The sequence below is a fragment of the Pseudophryne corroboree genome, chromosome 6, assembly GCF_028390025.1.
Source record: "Pseudophryne corroboree isolate aPseCor3 chromosome 6, aPseCor3.hap2, whole genome shotgun sequence".
In the NCBI taxonomy this organism is placed as follows: domain Eukaryota; kingdom Metazoa; phylum Chordata; class Amphibia; order Anura; family Myobatrachidae; genus Pseudophryne; species Pseudophryne corroboree.
This window is the reverse complement of record NC_086449.1, coordinates 426,568,582-426,591,665: the sequence shown is the minus strand read 5'-3', so window position 1 is coordinate 426,591,665 and position 23,084 is coordinate 426,568,582. Positions and strand designations below refer to the sequence as shown.

Below are 23,084 nucleotides of genomic sequence, written 5' to 3'. Positions count from 1 at the left end.
GCGTTACCTTTTGGTTTAACAACGACTCCGCGAGTCTTCACCAAAGTTATGGCGGTGATGACGGTGGTACTCCGCCGTAAAGGGGTCAGGATACTGCCGTATCTTGATGACTTGTTAATCCTGGCAAATTTCCCAGATCTTCTCCTGCGTCATCTGGATATGACGGTCCGGTTTCTACAAGCCCACGGGTGGCTCATCAACTGGAAGAAATCCTCCCTGGTCCCTGCTCAGAGCATGGTACATCTGGGAGCGCTGTTGGACACTCGCAACCAGAGGTTGTTCTTGTCTCTGGAGAAAGTCCTGAAACTTCAGGACAGGATTCATTGCTTCCTTTCTCATCCGCAAGTGTCGATACATTCGGCAATGCAGGTGCTGGGCCTCATGGTATCAGCATTCGACATGGTGGAGTATGCTCAATTCCATTCTCGCCCCCTCCAGAAGCTGATTCTAGCCAAATGGGACTGCCTCACCGGATCAGGTCTCAAATGATCTCTTTGACTCCAGAGGTCCGTCTGTCGCTGCTCTGGTGGCTCCAGGACCGACAATTGTGCAGAGGCCGTCCCTTCTGGATATCCAACTGGGTCCTGTTGACGACAGATGCCAGTCTAAGAGGTTGGGGTGCGGTTCTGTAGCAGCACTCCTTGCAGGGTCGGTGGACCAAGGAGGAATCTCTCTTCTCGATCAACATTCTGGAATTGCGTGCGGTCTTCAATGCGTTGAACCTAGCCCAGCATTTGATTCAGAACCGTCCTGTTCAAGTACAGTCAGACAACGCCACCACGGTGGCTTACATAAATCATCAAGGCGGCACTCGAAGCCGTTTGGCAATGAAGGAAGCCTCACGGATTCCACGTTGGGCAGAATGCCATCTACCGGCAATATCGGCAATATTCATTCCGGGAGTCCTGAATTGGGAAGCGGACTTTCTCAGTCGTCAGGACGTGCATGCCGGTGAGTGGGGCCTCCATCCAGAAGTGTTTCAACTCCTCGTGGAAAGGTGGGGTCTTCCAGATGTGGATCTGATGACGTCTCGACACAATCACAAGGTTCCGGTCTTCGGAGCAAGGACAAGGGATCCTCAAGCAGCATTCGTGGATGCGCTGGCAGTGCCGTGCAGGTTTCTGCTGCCGTACGTGTAACCTCCGGTGTCACTCCTGCCCAGGGTAATTCGGAAGTTCAAGCAAGAAAAAGGAAATCTGCTTCTCATAGCTCCGGCGTGGCCCAGATGGCACTGGTTCTCAGACATGCAAGGCCGATCGTCAGAGCGTCCACTTCTACTTCCACAACGCCCAGACCTCCTCGGACCTAGCCCGGCTGTCTTTGACGGCGTGGCTCTTGAAGCTTCCGTCTTAAGAGCTAAGGGTTTTTCTGAAGAGGTCATTAAAACTATGTTGCGGGCCCGGAAACCGGCCTCTGCTCGGATTTACCATCGGGTCTGGCATTCCTACTTTGTTTGGTGTGCATCTAACCATTATGACGCTTCCAAGTTTAGTACAGCCAAACTTTTGGCTTTTCTACAGCAGGGCCTAGATTTAGGCCTGTGTCTGGCCTCCCTCAAGGTTCATATTTCTGCCTTGTCGGTGTGGTTTCAGAGAAAAATTGCGACTTTACCTGATGTTCATACTTTCACTCAAGGTGTGTTGCATATCCAACCTCCCTATGTCCCGCCTGTGGCTCCTTGGGACTTGTCGGTGGTTTTGGAGGCGTTGCAGGAGCCTCCATTTGAACCTCTTGGCTCAGCTGACCTTAAATGGCTTTCCCTTAAGGTGGTGTTCTTGCTGGCTATTGCCTCTGCTAGAAGAATGTCGGATTTGGGTGCCTTGTCTTGTAGTTCCCCATATCTGATTTTTCACCGTGACCGGGCGGTTCTTAGGACTCGTCCCGGATATTTACCTAAGGTGGTTTCTTCGTTCCACCTTAATCAGGAGATTGTGGTTTCAGCTTTTGTCTCTCCTGATTTGTCTCCCAAAGAGCGGTCTTTGGATGTGGTATGGGCTCTCCGTATCTATGTGAAGAGATCTGCTTCTATTCGAAAGTCTGATTCTCTCTTTGTTTTGTTTTCCCAAGCGTGGCTGGCCTGCTCACAAGCAGACCCTGGCCAGGTGGATTAGAATGGTGATTGCGCATGCTTATGTGAAGGCTGGTCTGTTAGCTCCTGTTCATATTACGGCCCATTCTACTCAGTCTGTTGGACCTTCTTGGGCGGCCCAACGTGGTGCGACCCTTGATCAATTGTGCAAGGCGGCTACGTGGTCCTCAGGGAACACGCTCATAAGGTTCTATGCCTTCGATACTGCCGCTTCCCAGGATACTTCATTTGGACGCTGGGTTCTTGTGCCCGCTACAGTGCGTCCCCTCCCATTAGGAACTGCTTTAGGACATCCCCATTGTCCAGACTTGTGGAGCCCAGTGTACCCCGCACAGTGGCGTAAGTTCGTCTCAGTTGCCCGGAGGCAAGATAAATATTGGTGCCCCCCTATTTATTTTAAATCACACATTTCTTAGCAGTCATACCCAGGATTAGGGCCCATGACCTGTTACACTGACAGCAGACACTTTACTGATGGAGCTATTTGCTCTTGTACAGGAAGCATGAGAATTCTAACTATATGAAGTTACATGTAATTGTCAGAGAAGTAACTTCATATAGTTAGAATTCTCATATTTCCTATACAGGAGCAAACAGCTTCATCAGTAAGGTGTCTGCTTCCTGTGTAATAGGTCGTGGGTTCCAATCCTGGGTTTGACACTTGTAAAATGTGTATCTACAGTATAATAAAAAGGGTGAGATTTGTAAGGTGCAGGGACCAGTGAGGAAGTTGGCCACTGAAATGACAGCAACAGCTATCAATTAACTTAATTCAATGGTCTCACAGAATGGGAGGAGAGGTGCCCCCCTTCAGAGCAGGAGCCCAGCGGCAGATGACTCCGTTGCCTCCCAGAGTTCTGCCTCTGACCCCGCAGCAGAAAACAAGTTTTATGGTAAGAACTTACCCTTGTTAAAACTCTTTCTGCGAGTTACACTGGGCTCCACAAGGTGCCCACCCTGACGCACTTAGCTTCTTTGGGTTGATATGGCATTAGCCGCTGACACTTCTCTTGTCGTGAGAGTGTGGTGTATGTGGCTACTAACCGTTGTCGTCTCTTTTCCTGCTACTGCATTGGGCTGGTTAACTAAACTAAGCTCCTGTGCTGGGAGGCGGGGTGATATAGGAGGCGGCGTTGTGCATTCTGGGAACAGTCAAAGCTTTGAGCCTGTTGGTTCCTCGGATCAAGATCCTACTCTACACCCCATTGTCCAGACTTGTGGAGCCCAGTGTACCTCGCAGAAAGAGTTTTAACAAAGGTAAGTTCTTACCATAAAACTCGTTTTTGTACTCATACACATTCAAACTCGTTATATAGATGAGGAGTCCTATTCAACAGAACTAATGCTTACAGTATGGAAAGTAATGTTGTTTAGAACATAATAGTACATTAAATTGTAGAAAAATGGCAAAACATATTACAAATGTATCATATTTGGATAAGTGCTGCTAACTAGATAGTTACATTTCCATATAGCTAATCCTTCAATTGCTAAAAGACTTGTTATGGATCAGATTTTTGGTCTAAATCTAATGAATGAGTTATTTTTTCCCAGAATGATTTTGCAGAATACTTTTATATAATTTGTGTAAACCCATGTTGAAGCCATATGGATGTTGTGACAATGAGCTTTGTTCAGCCATTAATTTATTTGGCCAGGCACAGGAGTATTTTGGCTCCATTGGGCTTGCTCAAACAGGTGCTCTCCCAGCATGGAACCTGATAAAAGTACTCTGATTTGACTAGGTTATTCTAGGCAGAACACTGTTTACCAGAGGCCCTGGAGTATTTGGAAGCAATGTGTCAATTATAAACAGTAGGATTTGAACACAATCTGTTCTGCTTATAATGATGTTATCTTAGCTCTAAATTTACCTACAACTCATATACATGTGGCTCTATTTTGCTCTGTGAGTTGTAGCTTGTGCTTTGAGAATGGCAGCAGCACTTGTTTGCATTTTCAGACCTCTCTGCAGGGGCGTATGTGTATGTCTGCCAAAGAAGCTTTTCCTAAGGCTGGCCTTTTAAAGGATTGTTACAGAAAATGATAATAACCTAAATGCGTATTTAGATTCAAGCTGGTGCCTGCCTTTTACTATACAAGATGTCTACAGAAATATTGAATACATTGCTAAATTACTGAAACAAGTGTAAGCATTCATACAAAATGTATAATGTGTAATATTATTGTAGTGTAATATTTATGCTTGTTAGTTTAAAGAAACTACTTTTTTCATAGCAATGCCAGTTGGTTTTTCTCTTTATAAAATATTGTTACCATACTTAAAGTTTTAGTACACAGGTGTCCTATTATTGTCATACAATCACTATTTAGATAAAGTGTATTTGCCTCGAATAGCAGTTGATCTGCAGCTGACAGTCATCAGTACATAATATATACTGTGCAGCATTGTAGATAACAGCAGGTTGATCTCGGAAATTTCCAAAGTATCTGAGAAATTATCTATTGCCAGAAGGAAATACTAAATTCACAAGTTATTTTTGAGTTACAGTAGACTTAACAAAAACAACCAGACTGCTAAGTATCTTAGTTGTACTTGAGCACAACTCAGGCTTGCCTACCCTCCCGCATTCAGCGGGAGGCTCCCGATATATCGATGAGCCTCCCGCTGCCCCGCACACATTGCCAGCCCTCCCGGTTTTAAAGAGCTCCTACCTGAAAATCCGGACTGCGCATGCGTGAGTCTGGCAATGCGGGGTGGGCTGCAAGGGAAAGGTCATGACTGGCCACCGCACCGCGGGGTTGTGGGTAGCGGTGGCCGTCTTGTGCAGTATGGAGCCGGGCAGTCTGAGCGGCAGCAGTGTCGGGGAACTAAAGAGAGCAGAGCAGCTTCCTATTCACCGAAGCTCATGCTGTAGCTCTGCATCGCTGTGGCTGGCCCCGCCCATCACACTCACCCACTGCATGTAAAAGCCAGGCCAGCTTTCCTCTTCCTGGTTCCTGCATGTGCCTGCCCTGATCTGCCTCCCCCCACCTCACTGTCCATGGGCTGGATCCCTGCTCTTCACAGGAGGCAGCTGCAGCAACAAAAGCCAGGTGGGTGCTGTCTGTACTGGGGGTTATATGGGAGGTGGGGGGCTGTGTATCGTGTAGAGTGCTACTGGGTATAATATGGGGGGGGAGGGGGCTGTGTAAAATGTAGTGTAATGTGCTGCTGGGTGTAAGATGGGGGGGCTGTGTATAGTGCTACTGGGTGTAATATGGGGGGGGGGGGGCTGTGTAAAATGTAGTGTAATGTGCTGCTGGGTGTAATATGGGGGGGGGGGGCTGTGTGTATAGTGCTACTGTGTATAATATGGGGGGGGCTGTGTAAAATGTAGTGTAATGTGCTGCTGGGTGTAAGATGGGGGGCTGTGTATAGTGCTACTGGGTATAATATGGGTGGGGGGGGCTGTGTAAAATGTAGTGTAATGTGCTGCTGGGTGTAATATGGGGGGGGCTGTGTGTATAGTGCTACTGTGTATAATATGGGGGGGGGGGGCTGTGTAAAATGTAGTGTAATGTGCTGCTGGGTGTAAGATGGGGGGCTGTGTATAGTGCTACTGGGTATAATATGGGGGGGAGGGGGCTGTGTAAAATGTAGTGGAATGTGCTGCTGGGTGTAAGATGGGGGGCTGTGTATAGTGCTACTGGGTATAATATGGGGGGGGGGCTGTGTAAAATGTAGTGTAATGTGCTGCTGGGTGTAATATGGGGGGGCTGTGTATAGTGCTACTGGGTGTAATATGGGGGGAGGGGGCTGTGTAAAATGTACTGTAATGTGCTGCTGGGTGTAAGATGGGGGGCTGTGTATAGTGCTACTGGATGTAATATGGGGGAGGGGGCTGTGTAAAATGTACTGTAATGTGCTGCTGGGTGTAAGATGGGGGGGCTGTGTATAGTGCTACTGGGTGTAATATGGGGGGGGAGGGGGCTGTGTAAAATGTAGTGTAATGTGCTGCTGGGTGTAATATGGGGGGTTGTGTATAGCGTAAAGTGCTACTCAGACTTGCCTACCCTCCCGCATTCAGCGGGAGGCTCCCGGTTTTGACCTCAACCTCCCGCTGCCCCGCAAATCTGCCCGGTTCTCCCGTTTTGTAAACTATTTTATTGAGACTGTGCGGACTGCGCATGCGCCAGTTTGGAAGTACCGTGGGCCGGGCCTGGATATTCATATATACACTCTGCCTCTTGAAGAAGCCGCCTGAGGTGCGGAGAAACGCGTTGAGGGTACAGAAGTAAGGGCCACACTTGACCATTAAGTGTCCCACGGAGCACGACATCCATCACTTTCAGCCGTTTGTTACAAGTTACCGGTGAATGATCCAGCCTGTGATTCAATCACTCCACTCTAACTCTCCTGCATTTGGAACATTGTTACCTCCTGCCCGGCCGGGCGTCGCTCAGCAAGCTGGAGGATCTGTATGGTGATCTAATACAGGCAACTGGTGCTGCACAGAAAGAAGTGGCTTTCATCTGAATATACCGCTGACGGATGTCTCACCCATGCACAGGGTGATAACAAGCGGTTTCTTAACCATTTATCCCGTACAGCAAGAGATCATTACGTCTCAGTGAGTAACATTAATCGGCTGGTTTATTTTGCTCCAAGGAAACACTATTTAAATCTGGACACCTTTATGGTCACAAACGCTAATTACATCAGTTTACAGGACTTCCTTTTCATTTAAACTGTCTGATATGGAATTAATGTGAGAGATTAACCCTATCTTACAGAGACGGGTTCTCCTGCATATTAGTGTCCCTTTCACTTATTTATACACTTTATGTGTGAACTATAAGGTATAATACCTCAGTTATATGCTCTGTGTAGTGTTGTGTCTTTTAATCAGTTTGTTATTGGTTTTATGTTAATAAATTGTGTTTTTATCAACATCACTGGTACCGTGCGCCTACTTGGTGATTTTGTTTTAGTCGGGCCTGGATATTGTTTTATTGCTGGCCACCGCGGGGTTATCATGCGCAGCTGGCAGGGAGGCTGTGTGCGCGGCGGCAGCAGCAGCGGAGACTCCATCAGTGGCGGCTGTAGAGACCTCATCACCAGTGGCGGCAGCAGCACAGAATGTAAGGTATCCAAAAATGCCAGCCTGCGTCTTGGATGGGGTCCATGTGGCTGGGGTGGGGAGAGCAGGGCAGGGCTGAAGAAAATTAACAAAGTGGGTACTGAGTGATGGGTGCTGAGTGATTACATGTTATTGCTGCCCAAGCTGACTGTCACTCATCCTAGGGGGAGCGCTGACAGTATTATAGGAACAGGGACAGTGTTACAGGGATAGTATCGGAGTTACAGGGATAGTGTCAGAGTTACAGGGATAGTGTCAGAGTTACAGGGATAGTGTCAGTGTTACAAGGATAGTGTCGGAGTTACAGGGATAGTGTCAGAGTTACAGGGATAGTGTCAGAGTGTCGGAGTTACAGGGATAGTGTCGGAGTTACAGGGATAGTGTCGGTGTTACAGGGATAGTGTCGGAGTTACAGGGATAGTGTCGGAGTTACAGGGATAGTGTCAGTGTTACAAGGATAGTGTCGGAGTTACAGGGATACGGAGTTACAGGGATAGTGTCAGAGTTACAGGGATAGTGTCAGAGTTACAGGGATAGTGTCGGAGTTACAGGGATAGTGTCGGAGTTACAGGGATAGTGTCGGTGTTACAGGGATAGTGTCGGAGTTACAGGGATAGTGTCGGTGTTACAAGGATAGTGTCAGAGTTACAGGGATAGTGTCGGAGTTACAGGGATAGTGTCGGAGTTACAGGGATAGTGTCAGTGTTACAAGGATAGTGTCGGAGTTACAGGGATACGGAGTTACAGGGATAGTGTCAGTGTTACAGGGATAGTGTCGGAGTTACAGGGATAGTGTCAGTGTTACAAGGATAGTGTCGGAGTTACAGGGATAGTGTCAGAGTTACAGGGATAGTGTCGGAGTTACAGGGATAGTGTCGGAGTTACAGGGTCGGAGTTACAGGGATAGTGTCGGAGTTACAGGGATAGTCTCGGAGTTACAGGGATAGTGTCGGAGTTACAGGGATAGTGTCGGAGTTACAGGGATAGTGTCGGAGTTACCGGGATAGTGTCAGAGTTACCGGGATAGTGTCAGAGTTACCGGGATAGGGTTAGAGTTACAGGGATAGGGTTAGAGTTACAGGGATAGGGTCAGAGTTACAGGGATAGGGTCAGCATTACAGTATAGGGTCAGAGTTATAGGAACTGGGTCAGAGTTATAGGAACTGGGTCAGAGTTATAGGGATAGGGTCAGTGGCGGCTGTAGAGACCTCATCACCAGTGGCGGCAGCAGCACAGAATGTAAGGTATCCAAAAATGCCAGCCTGCGTCTTGGATGGGGTCCATGTGGCTGGGGTGGGGAGAGCAGGGCAGGGCTGAAAAAAATTAACAAAGTGGGTACTGAGTGATGGGTGCTGAGTGATTACATGTTATTGCTGCCCAAGCTGACTGTCACTCATCCTAGGGGGAGCGCTGACAGTATTATAGGAACAGGGACAGTGTTACAGGGATAGTATCGGAGTTACAGGGATAGTGTCAGAGTTACAGGGATAGTGTCAGAGTTACAGGGATAGTGTCAGAGTTACAGGGATAGTGTCGGAGTTACAGGGATAGTGTCAGAGTTACAGGGATAGTGTCAGAGTGTCGGAGTTACAGGGATAGTGTCGGAGTTACAGGGATAGTGTCGGTGTTACAGGGATAGTGTCGGAGTTACAGGGATAGTGTCGGAGTTACAGGGATAGTGTCAGTGTTACAAGGATAGTGTCGGAGTTACAGGGATACGGAGTTACAGGGATAGTGTCAGAGTTACAGGGATAGTGTCAGAGTTACAGGGATAGTGTCGGAGTTACAGGGATAGTGTCGGAGTTACAGGGATAGTGTCGGTGTTACAGGGATAGTGTCGGAGTTACAGGGATAGTGTCGGTGTTACAAGGATAGTGTCAGAGTTACAGGGATAGTGTCGGAGTTACAGGGATAGTGTCGGAGTTACAGGGATAGTGTCAGTGTTACAAGGATAGTGTCGGAGTTACAGGGATACGGAGTTACAGGGATAGTGTCAGTGTTACAGGGATAGTGTCGGAGTTACAGGGATAGTGTCAGTGTTACAAGGATAGTGTCGGAGTTACAGGGATAGTGTCAGAGTTACAGGGATAGTGTCGGAGTTACAGGGATAGTGTCGGAGTTACAGGGATAGTGTCGGAGTTACAGGGTCGGAGTTACAGGGATAGTGTCGGAGTTACAGGGATAGTCTCGGAGTTACAGGGATAGTGTCGGAGTTACAGGGATAGTGTCAGAGTTACAGGGATAGTGTCAGAGTTACCGGGATAGTGTCAGAGTTACAGGGATAGGGTTAGAGTTACAGGGATAGGGTCAGAGTTACAGGGATAGGGTCAGAGTTACAGGGATAGGGTCAGCATTACAGTATAGGGTCAGAGTTATAGGAACTGGGTCAGAGTTATAGGAACTGGGTCAGAGTTATAGGGATAGGGTCAGTGGCGGCTGTAGAGACCTCATCACCAGTGGCGGCAGCAGCACAGAATGTAAGGTATCCAAAAATGCCAGCCTGCGTCTTGGATGGGGTCCATGTGGCTGGGGTGGGGAGAGCAGGGCAGGGCTGAAAAAATTAACAAAGTGGGTACTGAGTGATGGGTGCTGAGTGATTACATGTTATTGCTGCCCAAGCTGACTGTCACTCATCCTAGGGGGAGCGCTGACAGTATTATAGGAACAGGGACAGTGTTACAGGGATAGTATCGGAGTTACAGGGATAGTGTCAGAGTTACAGGGATAGTGTCAGTGTTACAAGGATAGTGTCGGAGTTACAGGGATAGTGTCAGAGTTACAGGGATAGTGTCAGAGTGTCGGAGTTACAGGGATAGTGTCGGTGTTACAAGGATAGTGTCGGAGTTACAGGGATAGTGTCGGAGTTACAGGGATAGTGTCGGAGTTACAGGGATAGTGTCAGTGTTACAAGGATAGTGTCGGAGTTACAGGGATACGGAGTTACAGGGATAGTGTCAGAATTACAGGGATAGTGTCGGAGTTACAGGGATAGTGTCAGAGTTACAGGGATAATGTCGGAGTTACAGGGATAGTGTCGGAGTTACAGGGATAGTGTCGGTGTTACAAGGATAGTGTCGGAGTTACAGGGATAGTGTCGGAGTTACAGGGATAGTGTCAGTGTTACAAGGATAGTGTCGGAGTTACAGGGATAGTGTCGGAGTTACAGGGATAGTGTCAGTGTTACAAGGATAGTGTCGGAGTTACAGGGATACGGAGTTACAGGGATAGTTTCAGTGTTACAGGGATAGTGTTGGAGTTACAGGGATAGTGTCGGAGTTACAGGGATAGTGTCAGTGTTACAAGGATAGTGTCGGAGTTACAGGGATAGTGTCAGAGTTACAGGGATAGTGTCGGAGTTACAGGGATAGTGTCGGAGTTACAGGGTCGGAGTTACAGGGATAGTGTCGGAGTTACAGGGATAGTGTCGGAGTTACAGGGATAGTGTCGGAGTTACAGGGATAGTGTCGGAGTTACAGGGTCGGAGTTACAGGGATAGTGTCGGAGTTACAGGGATAGTGTCGGAGTTACAGGGATAGTGTCAGAGTTACAGAGATAGTGTCAGAGTTACAGAGATAGTGTCAGAGTTACAGGGATAGGGTTAGAGTTACAGGGATAGGGTTAGAGTTACAGGGATAGGGTCAGAGTTACAGGGATAGGGTCAGCATTACAGTATAGGGTCAGAGTTATAGGAACTGGGTCAGAGTTATAGGAACTGAGTCAGAGTTATAGGAACTGGTCAGAGTTATAGGGATAGGGTCAGTGTTATAGTATAGGGTCAGTGTTATAGTATAGGGTCAGCGTTATAGGGCCAGAGTCAGCGTTATAGGGTCAGTGTTATAGTATAGGGTCAGCGTTATAGGGTCAGAGTTACAGGGACAGGGTCAGTGTTACAGGGATAGGGACAGCGTTATAGTATAGTATAGTGTCAGCGTTATAGCAATAGGGTCAGCATTATAGGGTCAGAGTTACAGGGATAGGGACAGCGTTACAGGGCCAGGGTCAGCATTATAGTATAGTATAGGGTCAGCGTTATAGGGATAAGGTCAGCGATATAGGGATAAGGTCAGTGTTACAGGGATAGGGTCAGCGTTATAGGGATATGGTCAGCGTTATAGTATAGTATAGGGTCAGCGTTACAGGGATAGGGTCAGCGTTATAGGGATAGGGTCAGCGTTATAGGGATAGTGAATAAATTATGAAAGCGCTGTCCAATAACAAAGAGTATTTATTAAACAATTAAGATTAACCATAAAATCACATTTAAAACCAGATATACTCAATATTTCTTTTACTTAACACTCTCAGAGATCATACAAGACAATAATAGCACTTCATGTAACAATATCAGCTGTACGGGGTGGATACACTTGCAATATCAGCATACTATGTTGCAATTATTTAAACTGAATGTATCCACACCAATACAATTCTCCAAAACATGCGTTGGGATAATTCTGCGGTCTTCTGTGACTAATGAATATTGCATTTTAAATGACAGTTCTAAACAATTCCAGAGGATAGCAATATTGATATGCCCCAATCTTTGGTATAATATTCTTGAAACTTGGATACGCTTACCGAATGAATAGCTCTCCTGCTTTGGAGAGGCAGGTACAGTTCCAATTTATGGTACGGACGGCGTCCCCGTCGGAGGCTATCGGCTGGCGTGCCGGTCCACTACTTTGTGCACACCCCGGCTTCACTGCACTAGGGATGACTACAGGAGTAACTGATTCGACAATATGTAATTGGCGGCCGCACCCTTGGCTGGGTGCTCGCCTCCGTCGCACAGATTCTCCGGTGGCTCTGGTGTGCAGGATTTTACAGACCACCTCCCAGTACTTATATCCACATAGGGACTGCAGGAGTAGCTAGTTCAGCAATATGTTAAGGCGGCCGCTCGTCTCCGTTGCACAGCGTCTATTCACTGGAGATAGGGGAGGGGGCATGCCAGCAGCTCACAGAGCGCTGGGCATGCCCCCTCAGTGACGAAAACGGGGTGTGGATCACATTCACGGGCCCTCCCGCAAAGGCACGCCCCTTTTAATAGGCCACACTCCTTTTACGGACGCGCGCTTCGCGCGCGCATATATTTCACTCTTTCAGAGTGACAAAAGTTGGGAGATATGCCATATAGTCACTGGAGTGAGCGCCTAACAATGAAGGACACGCCCCCATTGTGGAAATAGACACACACATAGGTGGAGTTAGACACACCCTTTGGGTCGAGCATGACACGAAGCATTCTGCTTACACCTACAATCTCCCTGAAACTAGTTTTCAAAAGTAGGCAAGTATGGCACAACTACTAAGTAGTGCTGAAAGGAAAACCCAATGCGGGTAATTCCAAGTTGATCGCAGCAGGAATTTAGTTAGCAACTGGGCAAAACCATGTGCACTGCAGGGGAGGCAGATTTAACATGTGCAGAGAGAGTTAGATTTGGGTGGGGTGTGTTCAATCTGCAATCTAATTTGCAGTGTAAAAATAAAGCAGCCAGTATTTACCCTGCACAGAAATAAAATAACCCACCCAAATCTAACTCTCTCTGCACATGTTAAATCTGCCTCCCCTGCAGTGCACATGGTTTTGCCCAATTGCTAACTAAATTCCTGCTGCGATCAACTTGGAATTACCCCCAATATTAGCAATTAGAGATTTGCAGAATATTCTTTGCATGTCAGTGTGGTGCTACAAGAGTCCAGATTAGGGCACTATGTATACTGTAGACACAGTTAAAGGTGGCTCTCAATTTTTTAGCAGTGAGATTAAAGAATCCCTAAAATAGTGTATCTTATTTTACTAAAGACATATAAATGGATGATGAGGTAGCAGGTCTTAAGATTTTTGAAGATTAAAACCACCCTATATCATCCTGAGCAGTAGCGGATCTTCCCACGGGCAAGCAGGACTTTTGCCCGGGGAGCCGCCTTCCAGAGGGCGCCGGCGCCATCCAGAGGGCGCCGCACCATGGCAAGATCCACTACTCTGTGCCCCCCGCTGGCCGCTGTGTCCTCCGCTGGTCCCGCTGTCCCCCGCTGTGAAGGGAAACTAGACGCTACGCGTCTAGTTTCCCTTCGTGTAGAGGACTTTTGCTGTGCGGTGCGCGTCATCGCGGTGCTGTGCGGTGCGCGATGACGCCCCCTGCATGAAGCCACTCCCCCCATTTTCCGCCCGGGGCGCCAAAGGGTCTAGAACCGGCCCTGATCCTGAGGGTTAATCTTTAGATCCTGTGTACTATGTAAATGTTCCATTTTTTTTAATAACACTATGGGGGAGATGTATTCAGCCTTGGAGAGTGATAAAGTCAAGAGAGATAAAGTACCAGCCAACCAGGTCCTAGCTGCCATGTTACAGGATGTGTTTAAAAATAACATGACCTGATTGGGTGCTTCTTTATTTCTCTCCATTTTATCACTTTTTAAGGCTTAGTACAACTGCCCCTATAAGTGAAACATGCACACTGATTTGGGGGTCAACATGTAGTATTCTTTCTCTTTTCATCTTCCAAGGCAACATTCATGGCATCAGAAGAAGGGCCATCTTAACGTATAGATACACTGGACAGCACCCCAGGGCCCCACAATTCTAGAGGCCTTGCACAGGTGTGTGTGTGGTGGTGGTGGTGGGGTCACACAATCAGAGCAGCGAGGCAGCATTCTCTTCCTGCCTCCTAGCCTGCAGCCAGACAGTGAATGGCTATCAGGATGCTGATTGATGGATGTCTGGATCTATCCACCAATCATTTTTGACAGCCATTCACTGTATGGAAGTATGTAGAGAGACAGCGGGGAATCACAAGAGGGGCAAGTTATTTTTTTTTTTATTTGATCCCCGTTTATGGTGGTTAGGGGCCCCAGTGCATTGCTTGGGAGTACAATGCTCTTAAGACGGCCCTAGTCATAATTACTGCATAACAGTTGACAATAATACACAGGACACTGAAAATAGGAATGGGGTGATTCAGCACCAATCTTATTAAAGATTATATGAGTGTGAGTATATATCAAGACCCAAAATACAGAATCAAAGGTGGATACCCCTAAATAGTATCACATTGGTGGTGCACCCTGAGTCATAGGGTATAGCTATTTCAAACAATAGTAGAGGAGAAAGAAGACTCTTTTGTGGGTGCATGCTTAGTTTATTCAGAAATGTCAGAATTAATGTGGGATCAAAAGGTAAATGTTATTAAGTGGTATTAAAATTAATGTATCCAGACAGACAACAAACAACACACAAATTTTTTATATCAGATACTATTAACTATATAGTTACTATTTTTCACAAGCCTAGTGCTTTACAATTTGCATACATGTATAAGCATGACTGAATCCCATATCAACTTGGCTGTCATAACATTAACTTGTACAATCTGCTAGATATCTAAGATATAGTATTGTATTGATTTCATCATAATATATACAATATAGGAACATATTCAGTTACACCTATATAATCTACTATTATACCACACTGTTGACGCCAGATACCGTCTGATCTTTGAAGATAATCAGTGTTGGGCTTGGTCAGTACTTGGATGGGAGACCACCTGAGAAAACCAAGTTTATTAGAGTAACATCTGGTTCGAAGACTCCGTGCCTAACACTGACAGCAGAATTACCACTTATCTTGCTTCTGCCTGCTTGTTTACACACTCTGTATGTCATCATTTGCAGCACGTGAGCAAAACTGATTGTCTCCATAATTTTGGACATACCAATCAGTCTGTGGGTACAGACTTATATGGCACTCCCGTGAGCTCACCTGAATTAATCAATTTGGTCCATATTATACTCATCTTTCAGCAGGCTCAAGCGGCCAGGGTCCTTATAGTTCAATTATTGAACATATTATTCATATATATGACTTATACAGGGACCCAATACTAATAGTATCTGATTTTAAAAATGTGTGTGTTGTTTGTTGTCTTTCTGGACACATTGATTTTAATACCACTTAATAAATGTACGTTTTAATCCTACACTAATTCTGACATTTCTGTCTAAACTAAGAGTGCACCCACAAAAGAGTCTTCTTTCTCCTCTACTATTGCTTGAAATAATACACAGGAATAGGCCATGAATAACCTTCATATGGATTGGTGTAAGTGTTCGCATTACTGCCTCACAGCACTGAGGTTATGGGTTCGATTCCCGCCATAGCTTTGTGGCATTTTATATATTCTCCCCATGCTTGCGTGAGTTTCCTCTGGCTACTCCAGTTTCCACCCACAATCCAAAATTTATACTGGTAGGTTAATTGGCTCCCGACAAAAAAAATTAACCCTAGTGTGTGCGCGGATATCGGCAGACTAGATGGGCCAAGTAGTTCTTACTGTATCAAATTCTATGTTTCTATGTTAAATGGAAACAACATCCAATGTGTAGTGGCTTGCAAATTCCTATACTGCATACCCATGTCATTTAGGCAAAACTGCATGGTAAAACCGGATGTGAAACATTCAAATTAACTCTAAAGTGTGTAAGTGTGTTCGTGTACATGTGTTCAGGGAAGACTAGATGTGGTTCTTACCTGCTGTCAAATTCTAATCTAATAAAAATAAAAAGAGGCACGGATAGCTACTCCATCCTATGTGATATTTACGACAAGCCAATAGTTACTCTTCTGCTTCACTCCTACATCTTCTCATAAAGGTATTTTCACCCTCAAGCACAATAAAGGGGAATTTTACTAGATTACAGCTGTTACATATACAAAGCTAGTAGTACAGGTGTTACACATACAGACACAGCAACATTTGCTTGTTACTGTATATAGAGCCACCATGTAGTTTCCCCCACTCTTATTATTTCAAACAGGACCAATAATATGGTGAGTGATATGTGCTGGATGGTCAGAGCCATATTGAGGAGTGTGCGACCAGTGCCACTGCCAAGGGAGCAAGGCAGATTGGGTGGGAAGGTCACTGCCTTCCCCAATGGCAACTTGAAGATATAATCCACAACACTTCTCCACCTTTCCTTTTTCCACCTCTCTAGGCACCCTGCTGCATAAAAATCACACTTTTCCCTGCTCTCCGTGCTCTCCTGGGGCTTGTTGAGTGATGTCATGATGTGCATAGTGGCTGGGGTTTGCTGGCATAGGGCACCCAGCTATGACACTGTAGAAGACGGCAATCTGTGACAGAGGCTAGCCTGCACTAAATTGCCCAAGCAGGAATAGGTACACACCTTCTACTCATGTGTAGTTCATGTATCTTCAAAGCAAGCAAGCATACAGAACCATCCTCTTAAAAGATTACCTGTTCCAACACAGTGACACAACATACTACTGGTTGGTGTGAGAGTGCAGATCTAGGAGTCTAGAAATAGGATTGCAATAGAGTTTACAGTTGTAAGACCCTGAATTAATAACTGGTGAATTCCATTTACAGATGGTCAATTATTTGTCAATCTCAGATGATACACAAATACAGTTTTATTCCATTTGGACCAAAACATTAAAATGAAAAACTCAAGTAAAAGACATAAATACATATACAGTTTCAAACAATATATATAAAAAAGCCTCTGTATCTTGTATGATGTATAAATGTCTACTGCAGTGGAGTGGAGTTTTCTTAGGATAGAGAAGCCATGGTAGAGCCAGAATGGTTATTATTGTTATGATTGAATCATCTTCTTTCCGGAAGGGTCTGTGGTCTCTGAAGATCTTCTGGGCAGTGACCCTTGTATACCTCAGGTTAAGACTCGCAAAACTCACCAGCAGGTCTTCTTGCCTATAATAGTCACTTTTCCCATAAGGCGTAATGTGCCTACCGGTACTGGAATGCCATCAGGACTTATGCCATTGGTGGTAGTCCGAGCTTAACCTCGGAGTGACCCGTGTCAATGCCAATGGAGCAAAAGACCCAAAGAGGATAGGAGCTGCTCGAAGACAAAAGACAACCTAAAGAGGGTGGTACTATAGTGCTAGGGAAAAATGGGGAGATCCAAAGAAGTCAGACTAGAGTGTGTTGACGAGGACAAGACAGGAGTAACAAGGTCTAGACTGCAATGGGAGTATGAGCGTGCACAACAGGGAGCACTCAGAACCAGCAGGTGGCATACTGGAAATGGTAACACAGAGAAGGGGAACACAAAATAAACACCGAACACTGCTATTAATAGACGGAAGCTAAAATAAGATAGAACAGCAAAATATCAGTAGTGATAGACAGTGCAACTGGCACAAGGCTGGACACAGGAACTCCGCAGGAGATGTTAGCAAGGTAACCAGGCAGAGGAATCCTAAATCTAGTACAAAAATCGACTGACAAGGGCTCCCACTGCAGCCAGAAACTATGACCAGCACCAGGTGAGAGGCAGACCAGGAAGATAAAAGGAGCATGAGCCAATCAGCAAGCCAAATGAGAACAAGCCTCCCCTTAATTACAATTAACTGCAACTACTAGAATATAGACAAGTTGAATGGATGTAGTGGTGTCTAGAATATATGATGAACAGAGCCGGCCCTAACCAATATGATGCCCTAGTCAAGATTTTTGTCTGGTTCCCCCTAGCACCACTGCTAGTTCCGCCTCTGACCCTGCACCCCTTTCCCAGCACCATCACCCCCCCCCCCCCCCTCCCCACCCATAGCAGTCCTTTTTTCTTTTCTCTGACGTCCTAAGTGGATGCTGGGACTCCGTAAGGACCATGGGGAATAGCGGCTCCGCAGGAGACAGGGCACAAAAGTAAAGCTTTAGGATCAGGTGGTGTGCACTGGCTCCTCCCCCTATGACCCTCCTCCAAGCCTCAGTTAGATTTTTGTGCCCGAACGAGAAGGGTGCAGGCTAGGTGGCTCTCCTGAGCTGCTTAGAAGTAAAGTTTAAATAGGTTTTTTATTTTCAGTGAGACCTGCTGGCAACAGGCTCACTGCATCGAGGGACTAAGGGGAGAAGAAGCGAACTCACCTGCGTGCAGAGTGGATTGGGCTTCTTGGCTACTGGACATTAGCTCCAGAGGGACGATCACAGGTACAGCCTGGATGGGTCCCGGAGCCGCGCCGCCGGCCCCCTTACAGATGCTGAAGAGTGAAGAGGTCCAGAAATCGGCGGCAGAAGACGTTCCTGTCTTCATTAAGGTAGCGCACAGCACTGCAGCTGTGCGCCATTGCTCCCAGCACACTTCACACTGCGGTCACTGAGGGTGCAGGGCGCTGGGGGGGGGGCGCCCTGGGCAGCAATGTAAATACCTCCTATGGCAAAAAATACATCACATATAGCCCCTGGGCTATATGGATGTATTTAACCCCTGCCAGTTTTCCAGATAAAAGCGGGAGAAGAGCCCGCCGAGAAGGAGGCGGGGCCTATCTCCTCAGCACACTGCGCCATTTTCCCACACAGCTCCGCTGGTAGGAAGGCTCCCAGACTCTCCCCTGCACTGCACTACAGAAACAGGATACAACAGAGAGGGGGGCACTTATTTGGCTAAAAATATATATAAGCAGCTATAAGGGATAGACACTTATTATAAGGTTGTCCCTATACAGTTTATAGCGCTTTGGTGTGTGCTGGCAAACTCTCCCTCTGTCTCCCCAAAGGGCTAGTGGGGTCCTGTCCTCTATCAGAGCATTCCCTGTGTGTGTGCTGTGTGTCGGTACGTTTGTGTCGACATGTATGAGGAGAAAAATGATGTGGAGACGGAGCAGATTGTCTGTAATAGTGATGTCACCCCCTAGGGGGTCGACACCTGAGTGGATGTACTGTTGAAAATTACGTGACAGTGTCAGCTCTGTATAAAAGACAGTGGTTGACATGAGACAGCCGGCTACTCAGCTTGTGCCTGTCCAAACGTCTCATAGGCCGTCAGGGGCTCTAAAGCGCCCGTTACCTCAGATGGCAGATACAGACGCCGACACGGATACTGACTCCTGTGTCGACGGTGAAGAGACAACCGTGATTTCCAATAGGGCCACACGTTACATGATTGAGGCAAGGGAAAATGTTTACACATTTCTGATAATATGAGTACCACCAAAAAGGGGTATTATGTTTGGTGAGGAAAAACTACCTGTAGTTTTCCTGAATCTGAGAAATAAAATGAGGTGTGTGATGATGCGTGGGTTTCCCCCCGATAACAATTGATAATTTCTAAAAAGTTATTGGCAGTATACCTTTTCCCGCCAGAGGTTAGGGTGCGTTGGGAAACACCCCCTAGGGGGGATAAGGCGCTCACACGCTTGTAAGAACAAGGGCTCTACCCTCTCCTGAGATGGCCGCCCTTAAGGATCCTGCTGATAGAAAGCAGGAGGGTATCCTAAAATGTATTTACACACATACTGGTGTTATACTGCGACCAGCAATCACCTCAGCCTGGATGTGCAGTGCTGGGTTGGCGTGGTCGGATTCCCTGACTGGAAATATTGATATCCTAGATAAGGACAGTATATTATTGCCTATAGAGCATTTAAAATATATGCGAGATGCACAGCGGAATATTGCCGACTGGCATCAAGTATAAGTGCGTTGTCCAATTCTACCAGTAAAGTGGTCAGGTGAGGCGGATTCCAAACGGCATTTGGAAGTATTGTCTTAAAAAAGGGGACATTTGGGGTCGGTCTTTCAGACCTGGTGGCCACGGCAACAGCTGGGATATCCACGTTTGTACCCCAGGTCGCCTCTCAAAATAAGACGCAGTATTATCAGGCGCAGTCCTTTGTTGGCAAGCGGACAAAAGGTTCCTCTTTTCTGCTCGTGACAGAGGGAGAGGAAAAAGGCTACAGAGATGAGCCAGTTCCCAGGAACAGAAACCCTTTCCCGCCTCTGCCAAGCCCTCAGTATGATGCTAGGGCTTTACAAGCTCAGGCACGGTGGGGGCCCGTTCTCAATGAATTTCAGTGCGCAGTGGGCTCACTCGCAAGTAGACCCCTGGATCCTTCAGGTAATATTTCAGGGGTACAAATTGGAATTCGAGACGTCTCCCCCTCGCCGTTTCCAAAAGTCGGTTTTACCGACGTCTCCCTCTGACAGGGAGGCAGTTTTGGAAGCCATTCACAAGCTGTATTCCCAGCAGGTGATAATCAAGGTACCCCTCCTGCAAAAGGAAACGGGGTATTATTCCACACTATTGTGGTACCGAAGCCAGACGGCTCGGTGAGACCGATTCTAAATCTAAAATCTTTGAATACAGAGGTTCAAATTCAAGATTGAGTCACTCAGAGCAGTGATTGCGAATCTGGAAGAAGGGGACTACATGATGTCTCGGGACATCAAGGATGCTTACCTTCATGTCAAAAAAAAATAAAAAAATAAAAATTTACCCTTCTCACCAAGGGTACCTCAGGTTATGGTACAGAACTGTCACTATCAGTTCAGACGCTGCCGTAGGGATGGTCCACGGCACCCCGGGTCTTTACTAAAGTAAGGACCGAAATGATGATATTCCTTCGAAGGAAGGGAATTTTAGTTATTCTTTACTTGATCCAGGGAACAGTTGGAGGTCAGTGTAGCACTATCTCAGGTAGTGTTGCGGCAGCACGATTGGATTCTCAATATTCCAAAATCGCAGCTGGTTCCGACGACTTGTCTTCTGTTCCTAGGGATGATCCTGGACACAGTCCAGAAAGAAGGTGTTTCTCCCGGAGGAGAAAGCCAGGGAGTTATCCGAGCTAGTCAGGAACCTCCTAAAACCGAGCCAAGTCTCAGTGCATCAATGCACAAGGGTTCTGTGTAAAAATGGTGGCTTCCTACGAAGCAATCCCATTTGGCAGATTCCACGCAAGGACTTTCCAGTGGGACCTACTGGAAAAATGGTCCGGGTCGCATCTTCAGATGCATCAGTGGATAACCCTGTCACCAAGGACAGGGGTATCCCTCCTGTGGTGGTTGCAGAGTGCTCATCTTCTAGAGGGCCGCAGATTCGGCATTCAGGACTGGGTCCTGGTGACCACGGATGCCAGCCTGCGAGGCTGGGGAGCAGTCACACAGGGAAGGAATATCCAGGGCTTATGGTCAAGCCTGGAGACATCACTTCACATAAATATCTGAAGCTAAGGGCCATTTACAATGCTCTAAGCTTAGCAAGACCTCTGCTTCAAGGTCAGCCGGTGTTGATCCAGTCGGACAACATTACGGCAGTCACCCGCGTAAACAGACAGGGTGCCACAAGAAGCAGGAGGGCAATGGCAGAAGCTGCAAGGATTCTTCGCTGGACGGAAAACCATGTGATAGCACTGTCAACAGTATTCATTCCGGGAGTGGACAACTGGGAAGCAGATTTCCTCAGCACGACCTCCACCCGGGAGAGTGGGAACTTCACCCAGAAGTCCTCCACATGATTATAAACCGTTGGGAAAAACTCGACAGGTATTGCGCCAGGTCAAGGGACCCTCAGTCAATAGCTGTAAAGGCTCTGGTAACACCGTGGGTGTACCAATCAGTGTATGGGTTCCCTCCTCTGCCTCTCATACCCAAGGTACTGAGATTGATAAGATGGAGAGGAGTAAGCACTATATTCGTGGCTCCGGATTGGCCAAGAAGGACTTGGTAACCGGAACTTCAAGAGATGCTCACGGAGGATCCGTAGCCTCTACCTCTAAGAAGGGACCTGCTCCAGCAAGGACCCTGTCTGTTCCAAGACTTACCGCGGCTGCGTTTGACGGCATGGCGGTTGAACGCCGGATCCTGAAGGAAAAAGGCATTCCGGATGAAGTCATCCCTATCCTGATCAAAGCCAGGAAGGATGTAACCGCAAAACATTATCACCGCATTTGGCGAAAATATGTTGCGTGGTGCGAGGCCAGTAAGGCCCGACGGAGGAAATTCGACGATTCCTACATTTCCTGCAAACAGGAGTGTCTATGGGCCTGAAATTGGGGTCCATTAAGGTTCAAATTTCGGCTCTGTCAATTTTCTTCCAAAAAGAACTAGCTTCAGTCCCTGAAGTTCAGACGTTTGTAAAAGGGGTACTGCATATACAGTCTCCTTTGGTGCCTTCAGTGGCACCTTGGGATCTCAATGTAGTTTTTGGGTCCCAAAAGTCACATTGGTTTGACCCACTTAAATCTATGGAGTTAAAATATCTCACAGGTAAAAGTGGTCATGCTGTTGGCTCTGGCCTGGGCCAGGCGCGTGTCAGAATTGGCGGCTTTATCCTGTAAAAGCCCTTATCTGATTTTCCATTCGGACAGGGCGGAATTGAGGACTCGTCCTCAGTTTCTCCCTAAGGTGGTTTCAGCGTCCACCTGACCAACCTATTGTGGTGCCTGCGGCTACTAGGGACTTGGAGGACTCCAAGTTGCTAGACGTTGTCAAGGCCGGAAAATATATGTTTCCAGGACGGCTGGAGTCAGAAAATCTGACTCGCTGTTCATCCTGTATGCACCCAACAAGCTGGGTGCTCCTGCTTCTAAGCAGACGATTGCTCGTTGGATTTGTAGTACAATTCAGCTTGCACACTCTGTGGCAGGCCTGCCACAGCCAAAATCTGTTAAAGCCCATTCCACAAGGAAAGTGGGCTCATCTTGGGCGGCTGCCCGAGGGGTCTCGGCTTTACAACTTTGCCGAGCAGCTACTTGGTCAGGGGCAAACACGTTTGCTAAATTCTACAAATTTGATACCCTGGCTGAGGAGGACCTGGAGTTCTCTCATTCGGTGCTGCAGAGTCATCCGCACTCTCCCGCCCGTTTGGGAGCTTTGGTATAATCCCCATGGTCCTTACAGAGTCCCAGCATCCACTTAGGACGTCAGAGAAAATAAGAATTTACTTACCGATAATTCTATTTCTCGTAGTCCGTAGTGGATGCTGGGCGCCCATCCCAAGTGCGGATTGTCTGCAATACTTGTATATAGTTATTGTTACAATAACATCGGGTTGTTTATTGTTGTGAGCCATCTTTCAGAGGCTCCTACGTTTTTATCATACTGTTAACTGGGTTCAGATCACAAGTTGTATGGTGTGATTGGTGT

The 23,084-nt window shown here is 47.0% G+C and overlaps 1 long non-coding RNA gene and 1 pseudogene across 3 annotated transcripts in view; both read left to right on the top strand.

The window, feature by feature from the left end:
- The window catches only part of LOC134935339 (uncharacterized), a 64,632-nt gene that overhangs the window by 26,481 nt on the left and 15,067 nt on the right, over positions 1 to 23,084 (top strand). The window lies entirely within an intron of this gene.
- Positions 14,630 to 14,748, top strand: LOC134937281 (5S ribosomal RNA; annotated as a pseudogene).